At 45.8% G+C, this 12,751-nt stretch overlaps 1 long non-coding RNA gene across 1 annotated transcript; it reads left to right on the top strand.

The window, feature by feature from the left end:
• The first annotated feature begins 1,217 nt into the window (after window positions 1–1,217).
• Window positions 1,218–8,670, top strand: LOC142496522 (uncharacterized). Its single transcript, XR_012802030.1, has 3 exons — window positions 1,218–1,398; window positions 3,295–3,372; window positions 8,429–8,670. It is a non-coding gene; the product is annotated as an uncharacterized LOC142496522 (long non-coding RNA).
• The last annotated feature ends 4,081 nt before the right edge of the window (window positions 8,671–12,751 follow it).

Here is a 12,751-nt window from a genome sequence, read left to right as displayed (position 1 = left end):
CTTAAAGGCAAATTACCACAAAACATATGGTCAAATATTGTAATTATATTTACTTTCCCTTTTATAATATTTCCAGTAGATGGATCTGCCAAAAATGGGTCTCTCTAGTCATTAGTTATGAGGTAGTCTACCTGATTTGTAGCATTAGTGTAAAGTCTGGGGACATGTCCCGTGGCCGGTCCTTCCAAAACTGCCAGGGGTAAGTAATATAATTATAAGTACGCTATAACAGAGTCTATGTATCCACGGGAATCATATGCGAACAATCCTAGATGCTGAATATGTTGTGAGTCGAGCCCATGCATGTGTGGAAGAAAGAAATAATATCCAACAGATGTAAATAGAAGGGAGGAGGGAACAGCAGTCGGAGAGTCCACCGTGAAGTGCGTGCCCCAACACCGACCCTAAACAACTCAGCCCTAATACTGCCCCTGCTATCTCACATTGGCCACTCAGCGACACATATACAATAGAATAATGTGACACTGGACTCATGTTATAGGAGCGTTTCGCTGTGTGCCGCCATTTTTTCTACCTTTTTCTATGTACTGTACTATGTTAGTGGTCTGATATACTTCAGTGATGTTTCACTCCTAATCGCACATATTTTGAGTATAAATACCTTAAGTGGGCCCAGTGGCATAACTACCGCACGGGCATGTCCTGGTGGCCTCAAGTTAGGGGGGGGGGGGATGGCCCCCTCCCTCCTAACTCGTTATGAACCACCCATGCAGTTAGAGGCCCCGTGATCATCCCACAGCAATGAAACTGTTTGCCGGGGGAGACAGCAGGGCCTCTGTAACAGAGCAACCCTCCTCCATTGAGGTCGCGGCGTCATATGATGCTGCATCATCATGGTGATGCGAAATCACATGGTGATGCATTGCCATGACAACGTGCTGACACGTGACGCAGCGACATGACGCCGTGACGTTACCCGGGTGCCCCTTGCGGCGTCGTTACACCACCGAGTGGGCCCCTACAATGCGTTTCTCCTTCATACCCCACTCCGGAATGACATTTATTTCAAATCTCTGCATTAAGGATAGGAAGCTAATGATCTCTTAATGCTCGGTTAATGTACATTTCCATAAATGCATCCTTTTCCCGGTTCAGGTATACAATCATTTCCATGTTGGAATCTGGCATACAAGTCAATCCATGACTCATCCATTCCCTCCTTGTTTCTCTCATATTTCTCCTATAGCAATGTTCTACATTCTGCCATGTCAGAGAGGCACATCAGCCAAAGCAGAGAGCGTGAACTCCATGCTCCGATGTCAGCAGCCTGAGACACAAACCTTCTCGGCTTCAGATGTTAAGCGGATGTGGACAGATTCCAGTGCTTGATGTTTCAGGCTGCTTTTTGCCTTGGGTTTTAATTACCCAGTCTCTTAGGTAACTGATCCGCATGTAATGTACTTATGTATAGCAAAGAGGCTAGGTGAAAAGGATGAGGAATAAACTGTAAATACAGTCACAAGTGCGTGGGAGATATAGATTATGTACAAGTAACTGTGTTCATGATGTCACAAGATCCACTGCACAGAATTTCAGATATTATTCATGGGTGCTCATGTATAGACCCTTACATGCAGCATTGCACATTGCATTAACACTGTATTTAAATAGTTTGACTTGCTGTATTACAAATATTCAATAATTTTGTCTAACTAGACAACTAATTTAGAGAACAGCTCTAAACGGGTGTTAAGACATTGCTGGTTATTTATCAAGGTACAAGTATTTAAGTGTAGCCATGCCACCTATGGCTACTAACCTGTCCTACTCCTGGCAGTAAGCCCTGGTAAATCAGGCCTGCCTGTAGTCAAGGCGGTGACATCAGGCCTGAGCATGTCCAATCATGGGACAGACCTGATGCCTTCTTCCTGGCTGTACTTAAGGGCAGTGCCGCCCCAAATTTAGCAATGCATCTACCCCCTAGAGAGAGGCTGGTCACACAGCCAAGAGCCTGACTATCGGGCCTTCTCTGGTACTCTTCCCTTCGGGGGAGAATGAGTGTGGACCATATTTCTGCCTCTGCTAAAGGGGCTGGGACTGCTGCGGGTGCCCTTGACCTGGAGTGAAGGTCCAGGGACCATTCTTCAGTGGGTAGCTGAGAGTGAGACTGCATTTGGCAGAAGATTGTCGTGTACTGCTGTTGGTGTACAGACAATAAACCGTTGCTGTTGTTATACCTCCGGCCCGGTGTGTGATCTTACTGGGGGAAGAGGTTATCGGTTCTACCGTGGGAGATAATCTTCTGTTCCCTGGCGCCTACGGCAGATGGAGGCGCTGCACTGCTAAAGATATGTAGGGTATGAACTCCAGAAGCCAAGTCATTTGTCCCCACAACCATCGGCGGACGACTCAGCCCTCCTGTTACCAGCAGGTATCATGCTCCACACGACCAGTAATGGCAGAATCTCCCAGAGCTTGGGGGAAACATCATTACATAAGTAACTGTTAAAATTTAGTTATTTGTGCCTTTGACTCAATTTATGAACCATATTTATGGCTAATCTACAAAATGTCCACCAGTGAATAAGAAGTAATTGTGAAGCAAATCTGTTAAAGATTTCAGTTCTGCAAATGTACAGTAATACATACTTGATGAATAGTGCCTCTTGTATGTGGATTATATTTTCATACAAACTGCTATATGGGTGTTCAGAATGTAAAACATTAATAGATGCTAATCAATGCCAAAACATGGCTTTGTATTCTGTCTCCAGCCACTCCCCCCTCCTCTCCCCCCCCCAAAGTAATGTAATAAAAAATAAAGATCATATGGAGTACTTATTACTATTAGGCAAAAAATTGCAAAGGTTAAGAATAACATTTGGGGGGTTTGTTATGTAAAGGTTAATATAGCCCCGTAGTTATAACTCCGACAGCTAGTATGCTACTGCTGAGGTTTTAGATATTTGAAATATAAATGTTAACCGGGGCTTAAAGATATGGGAATATAATAATGTAAAAAGAGCATTTTAAAGTTAAAATGATTTCACCTTTTGGAGCCTTTTTTCTTATTTGGCACCAAGAAATAACAAGGAAAATCAAAAAATGAAAGAATAGTGATATATAATATACAAGTATATTATATTAATGAATTGATACAAAAGATAAAGTGGACCATGCTTACAGGAGTTTACAATTCAGAGAGAAGGGGCGTGAGTACACTCATTTTCTGTTAGCATCAAATTATAAACGCCATAGCACAGGGGTGTCCAGCTCCAGTCCTCAAGGGCCATCAACAGGTCAGGTTTTAAGGATATCCCTGCTTCTACACAGGTAGCTGAATCAGTGGCTCAGACAACGACTTGGAGAGAGACCGGGACATGGGACCACGTGAATTAGAACAGAAGACAGGTTAGTAGTAAATGATATTCGCATACAATCACACAAAATATTTTTAAATACAATACAGCGATTCAAAGCCTTGTCTGTATCAAAAGCACATTGGTTATTTAATTACACGAGGGCAGCTTCTGCGATATATATATATATATGTTGTGACAAACGCCCCTCTTTTGTAGCGCTGACGTCTGTCTGGGTTCTTCCCGACAAAGTCTTCTAGGGTTAATTATACAACAAACAGGAACATGCAAAGTATTATGTTGCTTAACTCAGGCTTCTGCCTGCTTTATTTTCATCCAAGTAAGGTACTGCAGCTTTAACATGTGTAGGTTAGAGGCACTCAGACATTTTCATTCAGCAGTTCACTTATATCAGTGTCATAGTATTTCCCACACTGTTATTTCAAGTAACAAGAAACCAAATTATATAAACAAAATCCTATCCCTTTCAGGGATCTAACTACACATCACAATCAACCTCTAACTGCTGCTGGGCCAACTAACCTGGTTCCCCAGCTTAAAACAATGCCCTCTCATTTAGGGTCACTAGATACAGCATAGTCTTTTAGAAACATCAATACATATTTGTTTATCTTATCTGTTCGTGGTGGGAACTCGGTCCCAAGTGTCCAGGCAAATCCTCTGGTACTGTGATACTTGGAGGGGCCTTCCACCCCGAACTGGATTCCGGGGAGCAGCGACACCCCCAGCCCCCAGGCTCTAAGGAGAGAGACTGAAATGCAAACCTCTCTGCTCTAAATACCTGTGCAAGTGATTAGAAGAGCAGGTGAGGGAGAACTAGACCCATTGTAATCTGTGGTCTGGATTTTCCATCCAGCAGCCTGAGTTAATGTGAAGCTGTGGAATGGATAATTTTTAACTATTCCTGCACTTTCTGACCTAAAACATCTTTGGACTATGTCACAATGTATATACCGTATTTCCTCGATTGTAAGACGCAGGTTTTTTCCCTTTTTCACGCGGCTGAAATAGGTCTGCGTGTTACAATCGATGTACTGGGGGGAAAAAAAAAACAGCCAGGGGGCGCTGCTGGAGATACCTGCCGGGTTTTCTGTGTGCAGCAAAAATGTCTGCGATCACGGGCCCCCCTCCTCCCCCTCTGTGTAGAGAGAGCATGGCCGCCCCCCTCCATGGAGGTGCAGAGAGTTAAGTGGAGATCCCACGGACAGGGGTATGTTTTCACAGAAGCCCCTCTCCCCCCTGTCAAATCTGTGTGTGAGCTGCACGTGCAGAAGGAGATCTGTGTGTGCATCTCTGTATGTATGTATGTATGTGTGTGTGTGTGTGTGTGTGTGTGTGTGTGTGTGTGTGTGTGTGTATGTATCTCTGTGTGTGTACATCTCTGTGTGTGTGTGTGTATCTGTGTGTGTGTGTATCTGTGTGTGTGCATCTCTGTGTGTGTGCATCTCTGTGTGTGTGTATATCTGTGTGTGTGCATCTCTGTGTGTGTCTGTCTCTGTGTGTCCTTCCATTCTCTCCCTCTCCCCATCCTTCCTATCTCTCTCCCCTCCTTCCCTCCTATCCCTCTCCCCCCCTTCCCTCCTATCCCTCTCCCCCCCTTCCCTCCTATCCCTCTCCCCCCCTTCCCTCCTATCCCTCTCCCCCTTCCCTCCGATCCCTCTCACCTCCCTTCCCTCCTATCCCTCTCACCCCCCTTCCCTCCTATCCCTCTCCCCCTTCCCTACTATCCCTCTCCTTTTCTCTCTCCCCCTCTCCTTTTCTCTCTCTCCCTCTCATTTTCTCTCTCCCCCATTCTGCTCTCTCTCCCCTCTTCCCATTTCCCCTCCCCCCATTCTCCCTCCCCCTTCTCCCCCCCTCTCTCCTCTCCTTCCACCATTCTCTCCATTCTCTCCCCCCCTTCCCCCTCTCTCTCCCCTCTCTCTCTCCCCCCCCCTCTCTCCTCTCTCTCTCTCCCCCCAGAAAAAAAATCTGCACATTTAATATAATGTTTTTTTCCCCCCAATTTTTTTTTTATTAAATCAAGGGTGCGTCTTAGAATCGATGGCGTCTTAGAATCGAGGAAATAGGGTATATATATATATAGCTCCAGAAATAATATATAATGAGAACAGACCTGCAGCACTCACTGAAGATAGAAATTCTTATTTATTGCATCAAATAAACAGGAAATATAAAAAAATAGAGCGACGTTCCGGACCTCCTGGTCCTTTATCAGGCTTGAAACATTGCTCTATTTTTTATATGTTCCTATTTATTTGATGCAATAAATACCATTTCTATCTCCAGTGAGTGCTGCAGGTCTGTTCTCGTTATATAATTATATATTGATGTAGCCAGGTCTCCCCAGCCTGTCAGCACCCCCCTCACCTGATTGCCGATCGCGGGTGCCGCCGAGTCCAATGGCCCGGCGATCGCAGAGGTGAGGGCGGTCAGGTCCCGGCTCGGGGGTTGCCGGGGACGCGTGCGGCCGGTTGCCAAGGCCGCACGCACGTCACAGGGATCCCGGCGCTCCCGGAGCCGGGCGGTGAGGGCGACGCCATTGCCCAATGACTCGCGCATGCGCAGTGATCACCCTAGAGCCAGGGAAAAGTCGCGCGAGCGTGAGACTAGGCAGGGAGACAGTGAGGCAGCCCCAGATAGCTTGCGCAGGCGCGGGAAACCCCATGAAAGCCTGCGAACCCCTAGCCTACCAGGGAAGGCTCTAGGTAGGGACTACGAGTCCCATGAGCCTCTGCGCGCCCCACGTGATGCCAGGGAGCCAATAGGGCTTAGGATCTCCAGGCAGGCAAGAGATACATTTCGCACACTTAGCCCACGCTGTCAGTTGGAGCCAGGGAGCTATGAGGGAAGGAAGGGTGCGGGGAGCGAGTGCACCTCCTGCAGCCAGATAGGTACCCACAACCCAGGTAGGCCCCAACTCCCCACCAGATTAGTGGGTAATTGATCAGGGACGGCCCAAGATAGGGACGCTGCCCTTAGTGTTAGTGTGCTGTCTTGTCAGGGTCACGGCTGTCAGTGCCGTGAGGTCTGACAGGCAGGCGCAGTGTTAGTGCAGTACGTTAGCTGCAGGTAGCGAGTAGGTAGTAGCGCGTTATAGCAAGTGCTGCAAGTACTAATAGATAGTTAGTTAGAGTCAGGACCGGGAATAGCTAGGGGGACGGGATAGGCCATTAACCCCTTAGGTCCCAGGTAGGTCCTCATTCCCCAGCTTGTGGTTCTATAGGGACAGGCCCTAGGTTTGGGACCGTGTCCCGTAGTGCCAGTTATAGACAGGGACACAGCGGCTGCTGCGCTCCACGAGAGACGACTTGGGCTCAAGTCGGTACCCAGAGACAAGAGACTATCTCCAGGGTGGGATCGCCCCTGGGAGACCCCAAGCAAGGATTCATCGGACCGGATCAGACGGAATCACAGAACGACTGATCCTTTGTGAAGCTGTTGCTGCACCGAGCACCGGAGTGCTCGGCAGGTACTATACATATACAAGTGCACCAACGGGCCCTTAGTATAATAGTGACTGCGCAGTCACCCATTGCCTCTCTCTTCAAGAGTGCGGGACATTGGATGGAGTTTCTATGGACACTGGGTGGGATCACCTGGTGTTGGGGAAGCGTCCTGTGCGACGCAGTAAGTGTCTCCTCTAGAGAGGGACACCGGTTATTATGGTATTGCCGTGATATGTTGTCTTGCATGTTAGTAAAAGACATTGGTTATTATACATACAGTGTATGCGATTATTGTATTTGTCCTGCGAGGAACTACTCCCCCTGTGGTGGGAGCCATCGCAGGTGGAGGCGCTGCATCGAGTAAGTGGTTACTCATAATATCATAATTGCCCCAGGTTCCCCATGGAGGAAGCTCAGCCCTCCTGTGAGCCAACAGGTAATGCACCACACACCTGGTAACACCGTATGTTCCTTCCACCCACAATATATCTGCGATTGGGGGGGGGGGGGAATACCCATTACATTTATATATTTAAAAAAAATGTTTTATCGTTTATCTAATATATTTTTTAAGGTATTCTTTATTTTAAAAAGTTAAGGCCTTCTTGTAAGGGTGCCTGGGGCATAATGCCATTAATGTAATGAAATTACATTTGCCTTTCAATCAACTATTTTTGTGTAGGAGCAACACTGTAGTAATTGCACTTTATGGGACATTCTCAAAAATCCATTACATCAGGTCAAGTAACTGTGAGTGAGTGTGGTGCATTGTTCCAGATTGGAGGAAAAAGCAAAGGTTGATAAGAGTTGTGCTTTAGGAGCACTGCAGCAGATCATAAACACCTCTGGAGAAGATTGCTGTGTTACATAAACACTGTTGGTCATGATAATGGGAATAAACAATAAATTAACAAACGTAAAATCCAAATATTTTTTTACTGAACACTACAAAGGCTGACCGTGGTTTAATATACTTAATGTATGTATGTATGTATGTATGTATGTATATATGTACTGTATGTATATCTTTATTTATAAAGCGCCCATGCTGTACAAAAGGAGACAATACAGTACAGGGAATTATGATATAATAAGTGCAGACAATAGGAAAGAAAATCCCTGCCCCGAAGAGCTTACAATCTAAGTGGAATGTTGGGAGACTTACAGAGACAGCAGGTGAGGTGATAAGTGCAGTAGATGGCAGTGCTTGGCCACAATGGTTGGTAGGAGTGACTGCCACTTAAGAGGTATTTTAAGGTTTGCCTTAATGCTGGGGAGAAAGGTTGCTTGGCGTATACTGAGAGTGAGGGAATTCCACAGGTAAGGGGCAGTGAGGGAAAAGGGTTTACGGCAAGAGAGAGAGAGTAGTAGAGGTGAAAGGGGTGGAGAGGAGACAGTTCTGTGTAGAGCGCAGCAGATGAGCAGGGGCATGACGAAAGATGAAAGCTGATACTTTAGGAAGGAGCAGATGAGTGGCAAGCCTTAAAAGAGGAGAACTTTGTAGGTCCGAAATTTGATGGAAAGCCAGGAGAGGGATTTAAGCAGGAGATGTAAAGGTTATTGTCAAATTACTAGTAAAATCTTAAATAATGTAATTTTTTTGTCTTATTTGTAATATTTATGTCTTACCCATACATACAGTAGGGCCAGCCCACAGAGATCTCTCTGCAGAGGCATCAGAGCCCATACTTACAGCGGCAGAAGCGGAGACTTATGATTTGCATCAAACAGAAGTGATGTCCCGTGTGTGGTACCCCTGCCAGCTGGTTTAAATAATGCAGCAAGACATGGAGATCCCTATGCCAGGCTCACTGGTGACAACACCTACAGGGTCCATAAGTGTGTCTGTCCCATCAACTGGCCCACCGTCTTCTCCAGTTGACACACAGGCAAGGCGCAGCTCCAGAAGTTCTGTTCTGTGACAAAAGCCACTACCTCCTGTGGTCTGACAAGAATTGTAGTTCTCATTTTTATGCGTTGTTCTAAATGAAAATATATATCCTGTTTCCAAATTGTTTGTACAACTTTATTTGGGGGGGGGGGATAAAGAAATTGATTAATTACTAATTAAGCTATGAAGTGTTTATGGTCTCTTACCTTGGTGGTCTATAACAGTGAGGTTGAGCAATTGCATTGAAAAAAAGTCTCCCTTTCTAACACATTTCACTGTGCCTTTCTCCTTTCAAAAAATCAATCCTTACTTGAAGCAGATGGTGGACATCCAGAGCAAAACCGCATAAACTGTTGAAGAGATGTGCTGCATATTAGGTGAAGGTGTGGCAGTGATGAGGGGACATGCAAGTGGCACTGACTCTCCAACGTCAGCCACCTCCTACCCAACCCCCATAGTCAATGCCCACACAGCCAACAGTGTTAACCAAGGCCCATGTCGACGAGGTGGTGGCAGCCAAGCTTACAGAGTCCTACCATCAACCCCAAAACAGTCAACAATAAAATAATGGTTTAACACAAAAAGGATATATATATTTTTAATAATGTAGTCCTTCTATCCTAGTAGTAGATTGTTCACACGATTATCAATACAGTTTCATGGGTCAACACAAACACCTGGGTGTTGAAGATAAGAACTGGAATGTGGCTCTGCCTCTTGTTTTTTGTTTAGAATGTTTTACTTGGTTGGAAGCAGGGGATCTGAAGAGCTGAACCGCGTTGATTTCAGCTTTGGAAACACCTGCATTACAGAGAGACTTACATCGGAAGGTACTGCTGGTAGCAGCTCCGGCTGGGCACAGAAAAGGTGCTAGACTGTAATTAATGTGATATACATTACAAATAATGCACGAATAGAGCTCTTGTAAATGCAGCAGGAGAAACTTTGACAAGTGCATTAAAAAGGTACAGTATTAGGAATTAAGGAATCCCTGCCACACAGAGCTAAAGACAGAACAACACATCTATTGAGGCTATTTCGCTAGCCTTTAGGTGGTGAGAAAACATCTGTAAGATATTTTGACCGGTCTTGCATTTTTCGGAGATACTAGAACTCGAGTGGGTTTCGGCCATTTTGGCCTTATTGCTGGGATTTGCAGAGCCAGAAAGAAATGGCTTCTAGGTGCATTTGAAAACTGTTTTTTGTTGTATATTTGTTTTAAATCTTTTTCCTTTTCTGGTTGGTCCTGACTGGCCGACCAGATGCTGTACTCGTTGATTGGCTGGTTAAAAGGTTTAAAAATAGATCTAAAAAAGCCTTTCCCGCAGGGTTTGGACATGCGAGAAGGCCTTTTAGAATACCGCAACCTGCATATCCGAGTGACAAGGCTCTTTCTGCACGGATATACACTTCTCATAGCTACTAGAAGAGGCCCCTATGTACAGTGCTGTATATAGTAAAAATATGATGACTTGTTTCCTTCGAAAACGCTCTATTTTTTTATTTATTTTTATTTCAGTCTCTGCTGGCCAATTAATCCATCCCAAAGACCCTGTCTTGCTATCTCAGGTATAGAAAATGATTGGCGGTTAAACAGAAAACAGGGTTGAAAAGAATAGTTAATGTAACACGATAAACAATGCATCATTATTGAAAGCATACATACCGTATTGGCCCAAATATAGTGCTACTGTATGTTTTTTTCCTAAAAATGTCCTTCCGAAAACTGCACTCGTATTATATGCGCAGCCTAACACCTTTTATTTTTCATGTAGAACACCTTCAAAACTTTAGGGTCGTATTATATGCGAGACCGTACTATATTCGGGCCAATACGGTATTTTCATTAGCCCTCTCAAAGCCATAGGTGGTGTTTAGTATGTGACAGCCAGAAAACTGTATAGGGATGTAGCAGGTAGAATCCCTGGCTGCAGTGGAAGCACTGTTTGCTAAGCGATAATGGGGAAAGACAGGGTTGCAGGCCCGTCTGAGACATGCAAATGTGCCCACAAGTGATATTTGTATTTACTGTACACTGTACGTGGAGGGTTTTTGTCACTTATTTTTACCCACCATAACTTTTTTAATGTCTGGTTATGCTCACAAACTAGACATTGCAAATGGTAGTCTGTTTCTCTAGCATTAAAGATATTGGATTAAGTACTACAATATAGCACATATTAATACTGTATATACTAAAGACTGCCTAGTAATGGAACAATTAAGAATTCTGCTTGGGTTCACTAAATAGCACTTTTCCAATACTGCAGATATTTCAGATTTGGAGTAACAAGTCTGGAGGCCGTCTCTTTAATATATGACTATTTAAAAGTGGCACACACTATTATTTAGTGTGTTTAGTAGTAATAAATGTTACGTAATTTCTTGTAATGATGTACAGTACAAACTGCAGGACGAAATAATCAATTGGAGAGAGGATTTAATAAATATGCATTTGCTCTTGCGTTGGAGCTTACAGTATTTCATATTAACAAACATAGTCGGACACACTAACAGGGTTTAGAGTATAGTCTAAATAGTCTCATAATAACGACTGGCACATACTATCTGAATACATTTGGCCTTATGAAGAACATGGAGAAATGCGGTGCCCCATCAATGCAGAACAATGCTGAGAGGGGGAACTCCAATAAAACAATATATTAAGTCATAGAAAACGCATGTACAAAAAGGACCTTTGCTTTTTGTACCTCCGTTTTCTACATGGCTTAATAAGCATATTGTTTTATATTGAGTTCCCCCTCTCAGGATTGTTCTGTATTGATGGGGCACCGCTCATTGTTCATGTTCCTGCCTCCAGCGGGTCTGCACACTGGAGACTCCCTGATGACACGCAGAGCAAGCGGCAATACTCCAAAAAACCATGTGAGTGTTATGCCATTTTGAAGACATATTCTTGTACTGTGTAAAACACAAGGCTGTGGCATTATATGTGTAGCCAGGTCCCCTCTGTCCCGTGACCCCCCTCCTCATTACCTCTGCTGCCGGGGGTCACTCGGCAGACCCGCCGGCACTTTTGGAGGGTGGGGGCCATGCAGGGAGTGCTTCGGTGCTCAGGAGGTTCCCGGCGGCTCCCGTGCAGGGCGCCGCCATTGCGAATGAGTTCGCGCATGCGCAGTGAGTGCTCGGGCGGCCGGACGAGTTGCGCATGCATGAGGAAAGCGCGAGGAGAGCCCGTGAAACCCCAGCCTACCAGGGAAGGCTCTAAGCAGGGACTACGAGTCCCATGAGCCTCTGTGCACCCCACGTGACGCCAGGGAGCCAATAGGGCTTAGGATCTCCCTGCAGAGAGGCTGACTTGATACATTTCGCGCGCTGAGCCCAGACTAGTCAGTGCTGAACCAGGAGAGCTAGGAGAAGGAGGTGAGTGCAGGGGTCTGTGACCCACTGCATTAGTCCAGATAACCCCCTAGGCCCCAGATAGGTTCTCATTTCCCCAGCTTGTGGTGCTACAGGGACAGGCCCTAGGTTAGGCACCCTGTCATAGTAGTACCAGTGATAGATAGGGACACAGCGGACGCTGCACTTCCTGAAAAGAGACTTGGGCTCAAGTCTGTGCGACAGAGACTATGTCCAGGGTGGGATCGCCCCTGGCGGACCCCGTGCGAGGAAACACAGGATCAGACGGAATCATCAAGCGACAGATCCTTTGCGAAGTTGCTTGCAGGCCCAAGTGCAGGAGCGCTCGGCAGGTACCCCCATAAGTGCACCAACGTATACCATACTCATTATCCTGCACAGGTGGAGGCGCTGTAAATCAGATCGAGCTGACGGACTCACCCCAGGTTCCCAACAAGCGGAGGCTCAGGCCTCTTGTGAACCTACAGGTATATGCACCACACCTGGTAACACATAGGTTTCCACCCACACACACTGTATCTGTGATTGGGATAGAGGGAATACCCGTTACATTTGGAGGCGCTGCTGAGATACAGACCTGGTGTGCCCTATTCAAAACAGTATCATAAGAGATCAGCAACATGGTAATTCCCTCACGTCAAGAGGTCCATGCGTGGGCCACCTCCGTCGAGGAACCACCTAGTCACGTCGTG

Source organism: Ascaphus truei, chromosome 6, assembly GCF_040206685.1.
Source record: "Ascaphus truei isolate aAscTru1 chromosome 6, aAscTru1.hap1, whole genome shotgun sequence".
Classification (NCBI taxonomy): Eukaryota; Metazoa; Chordata; class Amphibia; order Anura; family Ascaphidae; genus Ascaphus; species Ascaphus truei.
The sequence above is the reverse complement of the archived record's forward strand: the minus strand, read 5'-3'. Positions and strand labels throughout refer to the sequence as shown.